Genomic DNA, 12,236 nt, shown 5'->3' on the forward strand with positions numbered 1-12,236 from the left:
TTCTCATTACTTTAGGTGCACGCTTCCATTACTTTGCTCACCACAATCTCATCCTGGGTGATATGTTTTCAAATCTACTCTCCTGCTTAGTTCTAAGACCTTTGACAAGCATTTTCTGATGATTTTGGAGGTAATAAACTTAAATAGGATTTAGACTTGATACACTCCTGTGTGTCTTCTTCCATATTCCTTCATGTGCTGCCTCATTAACAAAGTCCAGGGGCTGTTCCTATTGCTGTTGCCTTGACTTCCCGATAATGTCCTTGTAAAATCAAGAAAGTCTGGAGCAAGACTCACACTTACTCAAATATGGAATAGTTAAAATAGATTTTAGTTTTTAGCCGTCTCTTGATAAGAGATGAAGGGAGAAGCCTTCTTCTTTCAGGGCACTTAAAGATGAAAGTTTCAAAAGGCACCTCAGAAGAAAGTTTACATGAAGTTTCAGAAGACTTTCAGACAGCAAGAAATTGCTTGCAGAATTCTAGAATTACTTGGCAATATAGAACAGAGATTAAGAGTCTGGGTGCTGGTGCCAAATACACATGGGTTTGAATCTCAGCTTTACTATTTACTTACAGTGTGTCCTTGAGCATGATATATAATCTCTCCAGAACTCAGTTGAATTATCTATGAAATGGAATTAAATTAGCTACTGCTCTGAAATTACCATAGATTTTTTGGGAAATAATATAATGTCTACCACAAAGAAAGCACATAAGTATTAATAGTAAAAATTGTTGTTGTTGATTACTTTTTAAAAAATAATTGCTCTCTCAATCTATATTTCTAGTCTCATGATTCCAAATACAGATTAAAACAGACTCACAGACTGCAATGTCATGGGTAACAGTAAAAGGGAGACAGGGGTTTTCTAAATATACCATGACATTCATCATAAAAATCTTAAGAAGGAGGACCAGGTACCTTATCACAACACTAGCCCAAGGATGGAGCTGTCAGTGAAACTTCCCATGGGACATGTGTCACCCCCCCAACACGCTGCCTGTTACTAAAGACTGGATCATAGTTGTAAGTGATAAGGAGTTTCTTCTGAAATTTGAAACTTTTCCTCTGGTTCCATATCGGCTCTAAGCAGACCCCTCGGGCTACCCACACATTCTGTGCTCCACAGAGCACTGTTCTCATACTCAACCAGTGTTGATGGAGTCTCTGCTTCTGTATCAAGTCCTGTGCTAAACACAGAGTGGCCAAGGCAGATAGGAGCCCTGCCTTCCTGAGCTCATGCTCTATGGGGAGAGGTATGTTAAACAAGTAATCATCCTAAGTTGATCAAAAACACACATTCTAGGAAGAAATACATGTGGGTTTGCCCTTAGCACCAGGGGGACCTGAACTGTTCCGGGACGTGTGGAAGGCTTCCCAGGAGAGGTGGCATTTAAGGAAAACCCAAGTTGGGAAAAGAGAATAGCATTGAAGGCAGAAAAAGGAGAAAGAAAAGATCATGGGATATGCACAACAAAATTTGAAAGACTAGTGTGAGACTAGAGAACATGCTGGGGGGTGGGCAGCGGGGAAGGGAGGGGTGAAGCAGGAAGTGGGGCAGAGAGAGAGCAGCATGAGAAGAAGTGAAAAAGATGAAGGGGGTCTTGGAGTCTGTGTTAAGAACTTTGTGCTTTATTGTAAGAACAATGGAAAATTATTCAAGCATTTAAGCCGTACAGTGTTAGGACCACATGTGCTCTTTCTAAAAACCACTCACTCTGACTGCCACGTGCAGAATAAATTAGAAGAGAGCAAAAACAGAGGCCAGGTTGACCAGTTGGAAGGCAAGGGAACCTGGGTAATTATTATCCTTGCCAAGGAACACATGTGATATATAATCCAAACATCCAGACATCTGAACAGGTAGCTTTAGTAGAAGGGATATAGTATTAAGACTTACACTCAGTTAATTAAGAAACTAGATAGGATTTCATTGCCTCAGACCAGGAGCTCTGCAGCAGTCTCTTTAAGGTTGCTCTAGAATAAAGGAGCTACAGAGGTAAAATTCTAGCCTGAGAGCATGAAGGGATCTACTGACCCACTCCCAGGGAAACTGGTGAAAAATACTTTGAAAAAAAACGATCTTTTAAAACTCTGGGAGCTCCTGTTGTGGCTTAGTGGAAAGGAACCCAACTAGTATCCATGAGGATACAGGTTCGATCCCTGGCCTGGCTCAGTGAGTTAAAGTTTTGGGGTTGCCATGAGCTGTGGTGTAGGTCAAAGACACGGCTCGGATCCTGTGGTGCTGCTGTGGCTGTGGTATAGGCCAGCAGCTACAGCTTCCATTTGACCCCTAGCCTGGGAACCTCCATATGCCATGGGTGCAAGCCAAAAAAAAAAAAAAAAAGACAAAAAAATAATAATAATAAAAACTCTGGAAACAGTTCCAAAGTTTCAATTGCTATTTAGCAAAGGAAGAAACATCTATTCAAGAAAATTTATGGCAGCTTGGTAAGAAAAGCAAGAATCTACGGTATTTGAACCAAAACCATGGCCTCCCTCCACGCTCTCAGCTCAGCAAGGTAGAAACTCCACTGCAGACTGCTGTTTTCCATAACACAGGTCTCCCTCTACCCCACAGTAACCAGTTAGAGGGCTTGTTTTCCCCAGGAGGAACAGGACTTCAGCATTTCTCAATCTGTCCCCAGATACTGTTGCTGAGGCCAAGTTCCAGGCAAATGCAGTTGAGAAGTGGGGTCTCGCTCTTTTGCCCACTCTCTTCTCATGAGATGGCGGCTCTACCTTGGGTATGGCAGGCTGAGAATATTGGGGCCCCGACTGCCCTTGACTTAGCTCAGGAGGCAAGGGTTTCACACAAGGAGAGGCGAACCAGGAGGATCTCAGACTGCTGCCCACACCTACGGATTGTTCAGCCCCTAGAGAAGTAGCCTAACCCTAACCCTAACCCTAACCCTAGGAAAAAGATTTGCCATTGTTCCCATCCCCAGCTCCAGAGCTCCAGAGATTTTTCCTGGGGGGAAAATGGGCCACAAAACAGAGAGCTCATCATATCTTCCCAAAGAAACTGACTTTCTTTGCAACAGAGCATGGAAAAGTTCAAACCTAATGTTTGCTCTCAAGACAGTGGAGGTTGTGGAGAAAAGCAAATGGAGAGATATTCATGGATTTAATGAAGACATAGCCCAGACTATAGGCTGGATAGTTAATAGGAGAGAATCAGGGAATAAAACAGCTGAGAGGACCCCCCCCCCTCAAATCAGAACAAATCTCAAACACATACTTCAAAAACTATTCCTTCAAAGGAGTCACAATTTGATCAGATTCACTTACAGAACAGTTTATGCCCCCAGAGCACTGTTGAAACCATTAGAGTGACCAACCAGCAATTAGTGAAATTTAACAGATGGGTAGGGTCAAGAAAAGCAAGAAAGAGAGTCCTGCAAATACCACTGCATCCAAGGGTCTGCAGGCATCCTCACAGCTACATATCTCTAAGGAGCAGCATCAGGGGCCAAATACTGGTGGAGAGAAACAGACTAAAGTAATCCAGCCAATCACACACACCAAAATAAATAAATAAATGACTAAGAAATAACAAGTCTGGAAGGGGAGGGACTAGGACCCAGAATTGCCAAAATATATCATCTAAAATGTCAAGCTTTCAACAAAAATAAATATATGAGGCAAGAAAAGAAATAAGAAAATATAAACCATACAGCGGGAGGGGGGGGGGGGCGCAGGAAATAGCAGCAACATGAACAGCCTGGGAGAGCAAATAGATTTTGGATAACAGAAAAAGATTTCAAAATTGTCATTATAAGGACTTCCTGTTGTTGGATAACAGATTAAGGACCGAGTGTTGTCTCTGTGAGGATGTAGGTTCAATCCTTGGCATCACTTAGTGGGTCAAGGATCGTGTTGCCATAAGCTGCAGCATAGGTCATAGATGCAGTTCAGATCTGGTGCTGCAGTGACTGTGGTGCAGGCCCCAGCTGCAGCTCCAATTTAACCCCTGGCCCAGGAACTTCCATATGCCACAGATGCAGCCATAAGAAGAAAAAAAAAAGAAAGAAAGAAAGGTCATTATAAATATGTTCAGAGAACTAAAGGGAAGCATGTTAAAGAAGTAAAGGAAGGTATGGTAACAATATCACATCAAATAAAGAATATCAATAAAACAATAGAAATTATTTGGAAAAACAAACTCAAATTCTGGAATTGAAAAATATAATAACTGAAACAAAAATTTCCTTAGAAGGTTCAACAGTAGATTTGAACTGGCAGAAGAATTAAAGAACTTGAACCACTAGAGCAATATTGGTTATGCAAACCAAAGAGAGAGAGCCAGAGAGAGAAAATGAAGAGTAATGAATTAAGCCCTGAGAACTGTGCAATAACATACACGTCATCAGAGAATCAGAAAGAGAGGAGAGAGAGAAAAGACCAGAGAAAATATTCCAAAATACACAGTGGCAAAAAATCTTCCCAAATTTATTGAAAAATAACCTACACATTCAGGAAATGTAATGAACTTCAGATGGGATCACCACAGAGAGATCCGCAAATACACATCAGAGTAAAATACGCCCAAAAAAAAAAAAAAAAAAAATACAAGGAAAACAGCCTGAGAGCATCAAGAGAAAAACAGTTCCTTGATTACAAGGAATCCCAATAACATTCGCAGCTAGCTTCATAGCAGAAACAACATAGGCCAGAAGGAGTGCTCAAATTAAAGAAACCGTCAGCCAAGAATCCTACATTCAGCAAAGCTATCTATCAAAAATGAAGGTGAAATAAGGACTTTCCCAGATTGAGAAAAAAAAAAAAAAAAAGCCAAAAGAATTTGTTGCTAGCAAACCTACTTTACAAGAAACACTAAAATGTATTCTTTGGGCTTGAAAGCACATAATTCCAGATGATCACATGAACACACACACACACACACACACACACACACACAGTAATCATGTACCAATAATGGTAATATTTCTTAAATTATAAATACATATGTTTCTCCTTCTTTCTCATAAGTGATTAAAAAACAATTATAGGAGTTCCCGTCGTGGCGCAGTGGTTAACGAATCCGACTAGGAACCATGAGGTTGCGGGTTCGGTCCCTGCCCTTGCTCAGTGGGTTAACGATCCGGCGTTGCCGTGAGCTGTGGTGTAGGTTGCAGACGCGGCTCGGATCCCGCGTTGCTGTGGCTCTGGCGTAGGTCGGTGGCTGCGGCTCCGATTCAACCCCTAGCCTGGGAACCTCCATATGCCTCAGGAGCGGCCCAAGAAAAGGCAACAACAACAACAACAACAACAAAAGAGACAAAAGCCAAAAAAAAAAAAAAAGCAATTATATAACATATATATAATGTAATGTTGGAGCTATAACATATAGAAATGTAATAAATTTGTCAATAGCACATAAGGAAGTGGGTAGAAACAAGCTATTTGGGGCTAAGGAAATAAATGCAGTTAGCAAAGTAATAAGTATAACACTGTATTTTGGGTTTGTAACATTAATAGAGGTGATATACATAAAATAATACACAAAAGAGGGAAAGAGAATAGAGCTACATAGAAGTAATACTTCTATACATCACGGGAATTAAGCTAGTATAATTCTGAAGCTAATTCTGATAAGCTAAGATGTATATGGTAAGCCCTAAAGTAGCCAACACAAAGTGAAACAGTAAAGAAATTAAAATGCTATATTAGAAAATATCTACTTAATGCAAAAGAAAGCAGTAAAAGAAGATTAGAGGGGAAAAAATACATGGGTCATATAGAAAACAAAAAGTAAAATGGCAGGTGTAAATTCACTTACAGCAATAATAACATTAAATATAAATGGATTAAACAATCAAATTTTAAAAGGGCAAATATTGTCATACTAGATTAAAAAGAACAACATGGCCCAACCACATGCTGTCTACAAACTCAGTTGTATCTCCCCTGTTAGAATATTTATAGCTAAAGCAGTGATTAGAGGGGAATTTATAGCTATAAATGCATATTTTAAGAAAGAATAAATATCTCAAATCAATAGCCAAATTTTCCACATTAATCACTGAAAAAAAAAAGGGAAGAAAAACTAAACCTAGAGCAAGCACAAGAAAAGAAATAGTAAAGATCAGAATGGGGGAGTTCTCTTGCGGCACAGCAGTTTAAGGATCTGGTGTTGTCACTGCAGCGGCTCAGGTCACTGCAGTGACATAAGTTTGATCCCTGGCCCAGGAACTTTCACATGCCATAGGCGTGGCAAAAAAAAAAAAAAAAAAAAAAAGAGGAGTTCCCATCGTGGCTCAGCAGTTAACGAATCCCACTAGGAACCATGCGGTTGCTGGTTCGGTCCCTGGCCTTGCTCAGTGGGTTAAGGATCTGGCATTGCCGTGAGCTGTGGTGTAGGTTGCAGACGTGGCTTGGATCCTGCGTTGCTATGGCTCTGGTGTAGGCCAGTGGCTACAGCTCTGACTGGACCCCTAGCCTGGGAACCACCATATGCTGCAGGAGCGGCCCTAGAAAAGGCAAAAAGACAAAAAAAAAAAAGAGAGAGAGAGAGAGAGAGAGAGATTAGAGTGGAAAATAATGAAACAGAAACTAGAAAAACAATAGAGAACATAAAGGAAAATAGAAGTTGGTTTTTTGAAAAGAGCAACAAAATTGACAACCTTTAGTTAGACTGACCAAGAAAAAAGAAAGAAAAGACTCAAATTACCAAAATCAGAGATGAATGAGAGAACATTATTACCAACCTTACAAAAATCAAAAGGATTATAAAGGAATATTGTGAACAATCAAACACCAACAAATTATATAACTTAGATGAAAGGAACAAATTCCTAGAAAGACACAAACTTCTAAAACTGGCTCAATTAGTAGACGCAAACACTTACATTTAGAATAGCTAAGCAAGAAGTCCCACTGCATAGCACAGGAAACTACATCCAATTTCTTGGAATAGACCATGATGGAAGATAAGACAAGAAAAAGAATATATGTATATGTGTGTGATTGGGTCACTTTGCTGTGCAGCAGAAATTGGCACAACATTGTAAATAAACTATAATTTAAAATGTAAAAAAATAGGAGTTCCCATCATGGCTCCATGGTTAATGAATCTGACTAGGAACCATGAGGTTGCAGGTTCAATCCCTGGCCTCACTCAGTGGGTTAAGGATCCAGCGTTGCTGTGAGCTGTGGTGCAGGTTGCAGATGCGGCTCGGATCCCTCGTTGCTATGGCTCTGGCGTAGGCCGGCAGCTACAGCTCCAACTAGACCCCTAGCCTGGGAACCACCATATGCCATGAGTGTGGCCCTAGAAAAGACAAAATAAAAATAAAATTGATTCAGGAAGAAATAAGACAATTTAAGCAAATGTAACAAATGAAGAGATTGAATTAGTAATCAAAAATCCACAAAGAAAAACCTAAGCCTAGATAGCTTGACTACTGAATTCTACCAAGGATTTAAAGAAGAATTAATACCAATTCTCCATAAACTCTCCAAAAAAAAAAAAAATAGAAGGGAAGGGAACACTCCCCAACTCATTTTTACAGGGCCAGTATTACTCTAATACCAAGACCAGACAAAGAAATCACAAGAAAAGAAAATTATAAGCAAAATATCTCTTATGAATATGGACACAAAATTTCTCTACAAAAGACTAACAAACTTAATCCGGCAACATATAGAAAGAATTATACACCCATGTCCAAGTGGGATTTATTTCAGAAATGCAAAATTGTTTCAACATCTGAACTATCAATTAATATAATACATCATATCAAAAGAATAAAAAACAAAAATCACATGATCATCTCATTAAATACAGAAAACACATTTGACAAAATCCAACATGCTTTCTTGATTAAAAAAAACTCAGAAAACTAGAGAACTTCCTCAAACTTGATAAAAGTCCTTTATAAGAAACCCACAGCTAACATCAGAACTAATGATAAAAAGATTGGATGATTCCCTTATAAAATCAGGAACAAGACAATGATATCCATTCTTGCCACCTTTATTCCACATTGTACTAGAGGTTCTAGCCAGGCAGTTAAGGCAATAAAAAGAAATAAATGGCATCTACATTGCAAAGGAAGAAACAAAACTATTTCTACACACAGATTGTATCTTATACATTAAAAATCCTGGGAGTTCCTGTTGTGGTTCAGAAGGTTAAGAATCCAGCTAGTATCCATGAGGATGTGGGTTCCATCCCTGGCCTTGCTCAGTGGGTTAAGGATCCAGAGTTACCATGAACTGTGGTATAGGTCACAGATGTGGCTTGGATCTGGCATGGCTGTGGCTGTGGCCGGCAGCTGCAGCTCCAATTCCACCCTTAGCCTGGGAACTTCCATATGCCACATGTGCAGGCTTAAAAAGACAACAACAAAAAAATCTTAAGAAACTTACTAAAAAACTGCTAGAACTAATAAACAAGTTCAGCAAGTTGAAGGTTAGAAGACAAAATATAAAATGTACAAAACTGCTGTCTCGGAGTTCCCATTGTGGCTCAGTGGTTAACGAATCCAACTAGGAACCATGAGGTTTCGGGTTCAAGCCCTGGCCTTGCTCAGTGGGTTAAGGATCCGGCATTGCCGTGAGCTGTGGTGTAGGTTGCAGACATGGCTCGGATCCCGCGTTGCTGTGGCTCTGGCGTAGGTCAGGGGCTGCAGCTCCGATTAGACCCCTAGCCTGGGAACCTCCATTGCTGTGGAAGCAGCCCTAGAAAAGGCAAAAAGACAAAAAAAAAAAAAAAAACCTGCTGTCTCTTCATACACTTGCAATGAACAATCCAAAAATGAAATTAAGAAAACATTAATTCACCATAGCATCAAAAAATAAAATGCTTAGAAATAAATTTAAGAAAATAAGAGTAAAATGAATATTACAAGTCATAGATGACAAAAAAATAAATAAGACCTAAATAGATGACAGATACTCCATGTTTATGGATCAGAAGACTTAACCCTGTTAGGATGGCAGTTTTTCCCAAACTGATCTACAGAGTCAATGAATCCCAATCAGAATCCCTAAGACCTCCTTGTAGAAATCTACACAGAATTGCAAGGAACTTGGAATACTTAAAACAATCCTGGAGTTCCCGTCGTGGCTCAGTAGTTAACGAATCCTACTAGGAACCACGAGGTTTCGGGTTTGATCCTGGTCTCGCTCAATGGGTTAAGGATCCAGCATTGCCGTGAGCTGTGGTGTAGGTCACAGACCCGATTCGGATCTGGCGTTGCTGTGGCTGTGGCGTAGGCCAGTGGCTACAGCTCCAATTAGACCCCTGGGCTGGGAACCTCCATATGCCGTGGGTGTGGCCCTAGAAAAGACAAAAAGAGAAAAACAAAACAAAACAAAACAAAACCAAACAAACAAACAAAAAATCCTGAAAAATAAGGAAGAAGTAGAAGGACACATACCTCCCAATTTCAAAACTTACTACAAAGCAATGGAAATCAAGACAGTGTGGTCCTACATAAGCATATACATCTAGATCAGTGGAATAGAATTGAGAATCCAGAAACCAACCCAGGCATCTATAACCAACTGATTTTTAACAAAGATGCCCAAACTATTCAATGGAAAAAGAATGATCTTTTCAACGAATGATGCTGAGAAACTGGATATCATGTGCAAAAGAATGAAGTAGGGACACTTACCCCTCAGATCATATACCAAAGTTAACTCAAATGGGTCTACTTTTGAGTCTCTCTCTTTCTCTCTCTCTCCCTCTTTTTTTTTTTTTTTTTTTTTGGCTGCACTCACAGCAGATGGAAATTCCTGAGCCGGGGGATCAAACCCACACCACAGCAATAACCAGAGCCACACCAGTGATGACACCAGATCCTTAACCCACTGATCTATCAGGGAACTCCCCAAATGGGTCTACTTTTGAACCCTAATGCAAGAATTAGAGTGGGTAGAAATGGTCTCCTGAGAGAACGCCATTTCTCAGGACATAAAATAAAGATGAGTGTTGGGCCATTTTCTCTTTAAGTGATGCCACCTGATCAGAAACCACTTTTAAAAGGGATGGATATGTGGTCTCCTTTGAAGCACACAGGAAGATAAGCATCACCCTTATACTAATGGTAGGGTTTATGAAGAACCAGGAGGAGACCACAATGTCAGAGTTACAACTACTAAGCTCATAGGAATAAGTCTGTATGACCTTGGATTTGACAAATAATTCTTAAATAACGCACCTAAAGCATAAGCAATGAAAGAAAAATAGATAAATCAAACTTCATTAAAATTTAAAACTTTAGTGCTTCAAAAGACATCATCAATAAAGCGAAAGATACCCTACACAGAAAGGACAAATGATATATCTGATAAGACCTCTTATAACTCAATAATAAAAAAATTTAATGAGCAAAAGATGTGACTAGATATTTCTGTAAGGAAGATATATACAAGTTCATAAGCCTTGAAAAGCCATGAAAAGATATTCTTAATATCACTAGTCATTAGGGAAATAAAAATCAAAACCACCATGAGATACCACTTCACATTCACTAGGACGCCAGATTCCAAAAATCAAACAATAGGTGTCAGTGAGGGTGTGGAGAAGCCAGAACCCTCATACAGTGCGAATGGAAATATAAAATGGTACAGCCTCTTTGGAAGACAATCTGGCAGTTCCTCAAACAGTGTTACTGCACGATCCAGCAATTCCACTCCTAGATATACACCCAGAGAGATAAAAATATACACCTACACAAAAGTTTGTACACAAATGTTTATAGCAGCATTATTCATACTACTTTAAAGGCAAAAATAACCCAAACATCATAGAGATAAACAAATAGATAAACAAACAAATAGATAAAATTTGGCATGTCTCTACAATGGAATGTTATTTGGTCATAAAGGAGTTCCCATCATGGCACAGTGGTTAACGAATCTAACTAGGAACCATGAGGTTGCAGGTTCGATCCCTGGCCTCACTCAGTGGGTTAAGGATCCGGTGTTGCCGTGAGCTGTGGTGTAGGTCAAAGACGCAGCTCGGATCCTGAGTTGCTGTGGCTCTGGTGTAGGCCAGCAGCTACAGCTCCCATTAGACCCCTAGCCTGGGAACATCCATATGCTGCGGGAGTGGCCCTAGAAAAGGCAAAAAGACAAAAAAAAAAGTTATTATTTGGTCATAAAAAAGAATGAAGTACTGATACACACTACAACTTGGATGAACCTTGAAAATATTACGCCAAGTGAAAGAAGCCAGTCACAAAAGTCCATATATGATATGATTCCATTCATGTGAAAGTCTTGAATAAGAAAATCTATAGAAACAGAAAGTAGATTATCATTTGCCCAGGAAGAAGAGATGGAAGGGAAGGGAAAGAGGTTCAGAGCTTAAGGGGTTTTTTTTGGGGGGAGGGGGTGTGATGAAAATGTTCTAAAATTGATTGACTGTGTCCTAAATTGTGTGAGTGAAGTAGTGGTAGGAGTAAAGAGAGATTTTCCATTTTTTACCTTAGTACGAAATTGAACCACATAGGAGTTCCCTTTGTGGGTCAATGGTAATGAAACCTGACTAGTATCCATGAGGACACAAGTTTGATCCCTGGTCTTCCTCAGTGGGTTAAGGATCTGGCATTTCCATGGGCTGTGGTGTAGGTCACAGACATGGCTCGGATCTGGCGTTGCTGTGGTTGTGGCATAGGCCAGCAGCTACAGCTCTGACTCAGCCCCTAGCCTGGGAATCTCCTAAAACTCCTAATGCCTCTGGTGCAGCCCTAAAAAGACAGATAGTCAGACAGACAGAAAGAAAAGAAGAAAGAAAGAAAGAAAGAAAGAAAGAAAGAAGAGAGAGAGAGAGAGAGAGAGGGAGGGAGGGAGGGAGGGAGGGAGGAGGAAGAAGGAAGGAAGGAAGGAAGGAAGGAAGGAAGGAAGGAAGGAGAAGGGAAGAGAAGGGAAGGGAAGGGAAAGGAAGGGAAGGAAAGAAGGAAGGAAGGAAAGGAAAGGAAGAAAAGGAAAAGAAAAGAAAAGAAAGAATTAAACCACATATAATTGTCATTTTTCTAAGTCAAGTACAGATATTATCAGAGATTCCCCTGTGGTGCAGTGGGTTTAGAATCTAACTGCATCGTCTCTGGTCGCTGTGCAGTGGATTAAAGGATCCCGCATTGCTAGAACTGTGGCTTGGTTGCAGCTGTGGCTTGGATTCAGTCCCTGACCTGGGAAATTCCATATGCTGCAAGTGTGGCCATAAAATTTTAAAATAGAACAGACGTCATAAATTTCATACCACTTTAATTTTCTGC

General features: G+C 40.1%; 1 protein-coding gene across 4 annotated transcripts in view; it reads right to left on the reverse strand.

The window, feature by feature from the left end:
• Nucleotides 1–12,236, reverse strand: part of SMIM35 (small integral membrane protein 35) — an 81,961-nt gene that overhangs the window by 22,507 nt on the left and 47,218 nt on the right. The window lies entirely within an intron of this gene.

The sequence above is a fragment of the Phacochoerus africanus genome, chromosome 11, assembly GCF_016906955.1.
Source record: "Phacochoerus africanus isolate WHEZ1 chromosome 11, ROS_Pafr_v1, whole genome shotgun sequence".
Lineage (NCBI taxonomy): Eukaryota > Metazoa > Chordata > Mammalia > Artiodactyla > Suidae > Phacochoerus > Phacochoerus africanus.